Source organism: Dama dama, unplaced genomic scaffold (genome assembly GCF_033118175.1).
Source record: "Dama dama isolate Ldn47 unplaced genomic scaffold, ASM3311817v1 ptg000085l, whole genome shotgun sequence".
NCBI classification, from domain to species: Eukaryota; Metazoa; Chordata; class Mammalia; order Artiodactyla; family Cervidae; genus Dama; species Dama dama.
The window spans coordinates 1,181,126-1,184,970 of NW_026870902.1; positions in this window are offsets into that span (position 1 = coordinate 1,181,126).

The following is a 3,845-nucleotide window of genomic DNA, read 5'->3' on the forward strand; positions in this document are numbered from 1 at the left end:
CCTGCAGTGCATGCAGAGCAATTCCGTGTTCCACATCAAACGTGAAAGGAGCCTTGATTTCCTTGATGTCACTCCAGAGAAAACCCAGGTTCACTGTCTCAAGTCTAGAGGGATCCTGAGGTCACTGGAGCAACACGAAAGGGCTCCGTGGACCCCAAATCAACTCGAGATGAGAGCTTATTCCCTGACTTCGACTCAAGAGGAATACCAACTTTCCACAAGCACCTCAAGAGGAGGCTTCTCTCAACTACAGGTTTGTGAGAGGGACCCTAAGTTTGTGGCCTCAAGTGGAATGGAATCCGAGATGCTCTGACTCGAAGTAAGGCCGGATATCCCTGCAGTGAATTGAATGCAGGCTCGTCTTGCATCTCCCAAGACGAAGGGATGTCTGAATCCCCTGTGGAGACGACAGAGAAAGTACTAGTCCTCCGCCTCATCGCGACCGGAGGTCTCAGATCCTTTGAAAACTCGAGAGGTCTGCAGAGATCAATGCTTCCAAAGGAGACGATGCCTGACTCCTCTTGAAAATGGATAGGAGTCCCAGGATCCCTGTGGCACGTGGAAAGGGACCCTGGGTCTCCCGCCTCAGGTGGAGACGCGTCCCAATTGCCATGCCAAGACTCGAGGAGAATCCCGAGGTGTCCCTCGCACCTAGGCAGGAGTCCTGAAGTCGCTGAACAAACACGTGTCTGGAAGGGCCCTCCCCGTCGTAACTCGAGAATATACCCCAGGTTCCGGCCGCAAATCGAGAAAAACCATGAGACTTCCCCCTCGCCGCGAGATGAGGCCCGATTCCCCTGCACTGCGTGCAGAGCAATTCCGTTTTCCACATCAAACTTGAAAGGAGCCTTGATTTCCTTGATGGCAGTCCAGAGAAAACTCAAGATCACTGTCTCAAGTCTAGAAGGATCCTGAGGTCACTTTAGCAACACGAAAGGGCTCAGTGGACCCCAAATCAACTCGAGATGAGAGCTTAGTCCCTGGCTTCGACTCAAGAGGAATACGAACTTTCCACAAGCATCTCAAGAGGAGGCTTCTCTCAGCTACAGGTATGTGAGAGGGACCCTGAGTTTGTGGCCTCAAGTGCAATGGACACCGAGATGCTCTGACTCGAAGTAAGGCCGGATATCCCTGCAGTGAATTGAATGCAGGCTCGTCTTGCATCTCCCAAGATGAAGGGATGTCTGAATCCCCTGTGGAGACCACAGAGAAAGACCTAGTTCTCCGCCTCATCGCGACCGGAGGCCTCACGTCCTTTCAAAACTCGAGAGTTCCGCGGAGATCAATGCTTCCAAAGGCGACGATGCCTGACTCCTCTCGAAAATGGATAGGAGTCCCAGGATCCCTGTGGCACGTGGAAAGGGACCCTGGGTCTCCCGCCTCACTTGGAGACGAGTCCCAATTGCCATGCCAAGACTCGAGGAGAATCCCGAGGAGTCCCTCGCACCTAGGCAGGAGTCCTGACGTCGCTGAAAAAACACGTGTCTGGAAGGGCCCTCCCTGTCGTAACTCGAGAATATACCCCAGGTTCTGGCCGCAACTTGAGAAAAACCATGAGACTTCGCCCTCGCCGAGAGATGAGGCCCGATTCCCCTGCACTGAGTGCAGAGCAATTCCGTGTTCCACATAAAACGTGAAAGGAGCCTTGATTTCCTTGATGGCACTCCAGAGAAAACCCAAGATCACTGTCTCAAGTCTAGAGGGATCCTGAGGTCACTGGAGCAACAGGAAAGGGCTCCGTGGACCCCAAGTCAACTCGAGATGAGAGCTTAGTCCTTGGCTTCGCCTCAAGAGTAACACCAAATTTCCACAAGCACCTCAAGAGGAGGCTTCTCTCAGCTACAGGTATGTGAGAGGGACCCAGAGTTTGTGGCCTCAAGTGGAATGGACACCGAGATGCTCTGACTCGAAGTAAGGCCGGATATCCCTGCAGTGAACTGAATTCAGGTTCGGCTTGCATCTCGCAAGACGAAGGGATGTCTGAATCCCCTGTGGAGACCACAGAGAAAGACCTAGTCCTCCGCTTCATCGCGACCGGAGGCCTCACATCCTTCGAAAACTCGAGAGGTCCGCGGAGATCAATGCTTCCAAAGGAGGCGATGCCTGACTCCTCTTGAAAATGGATAGGATTCCCAGGATCCCTGTGGCACGTGGAAAGGGACACTGGGTCTCCCGCCTCACGTGGAGACGCGTCCCAATTGCCATGCCAAGACTCGAGGAGAATCCCGAGGTGTCCCTCGCACCTAGGCAGGAGTCCTGACGTCGTTGAACAAACAAGTGTCTGGAAGGGCCCTCCCCGTCTTAACTCGAGAATATACCCCAGGTTCCGGCCGCAACTCGAGAAAAACCAGGAGAGTTCCCCCTCGCCGGGAGATGAGGCCCGAATCCCCTACACTGCGTGCAGAGCAATTCCGTGTTCCACATCAAACGTGAAAGGAGCCTTGATTTCCTTGATGGCACTCCAGAGAAAACCCAAGATCACTGGCTCAAGTCTAGAGGGATCCTGAGGTCACTGGAGCAACACGAAAGGGATCCGTGGACCCCAAATCAACTCGAGATGAGAGCTTAGTCCCTGGCTTCGACTCAAGAGGAATACCAACTTTCCACAAGCACCTCAAGAGGAGGCTTCTCTCAGCTACAGGTATGTGAGAGGGACCCTGAGTTTGTGGCCTCAAGTGGAATGGACACCGAGATGCTCTGACTCGAAGTAAGGCCGGATATCCCTGCAGTGAATTGAATGCAGGCTCGTCTTGCATCTCCCAAGACGAAGGGATGTCTGAATCCCCAGTGGAGACCACAGAGAAAGTCCTAGTTCTCCGATTCATCGCGACCAGAGGCCTCATATCCTTTGAAAACTCGAGAGGTCCGCGGAGATCAATGCTTCCAAAGGAGACGATGCCTGACTCTTCTTGAAAATGGATAGGAGTCCCAGGATCCCTTTGGCACGTGGAAAGGGACCCTGGGTTTCCGCCTCACGTGGAGACGCGTCCCAAAGGCCATGCCAATACTCGAGGAGAATCCCGAGGTGTCCCTCGCACCAAGGCAGAAGTCCTGACGTCGCTGAACAAACACTTGTCTGGAAGGGCCCTCCCCGTCGTAACTCGAGAATATACCCCAGGTTCCCGCCGCAACTCGAGAAAAACCATGAGACTTCCCATTCGCCGCGAGATAATGCCCGATTCCCCTGCACTGCGTGCAGAGCAATTCGGTGTTCCACATCAAACGTGAAAGGAGCCTTGATTTCCTTGATGGCACTCCAGAGAAAACCCAAGATCACTGTCTCAAGTCTAGAGGGATCCTGAGGTCACTGGAGCAACACGAATGGGCTCCGTGGACCCCAAATCAACTCGAGATGAGGGCTTAGTCCCTGGCTTCGAATCAAGAGGAATATCAACTTTCCACAAGCACCTCAAGAGGAGGCTTCTCTCAGCTACAGGTATGTGAGAGGGACCCTGAGTTTGTGGCCTCAAGTGAAATGGACACCGAGATGCTCTGACTCGAAGTAAGGCCGGATATCCCTGCAGTGAATGGAATGCAGGCTCGTCTTGAATCACCCAAGACGAAGGGTTGTCTGAATCCCCTGTGGAGACCACAGAGAAAGACCTAGTCCTACGCCTCAACGCGAACGGAGGCCTCACATCCTTTGAACACTCGAGAGGTCCGCGGAGATCAATGCTTCCAAAGGAGACGATGCCTGACTCCTCTTGAAAATGGATAGGAGTCCCAGGATCCCTGTGGTACATGGAAAGGGGCCCTTGGTCTCCCGACTCACGTGGAGACGCGTCCCAATTGCCATGCCAAGACTCGAGGAGAATCCCGAGGTGTCCCTCGCACCTAGGCAGGAG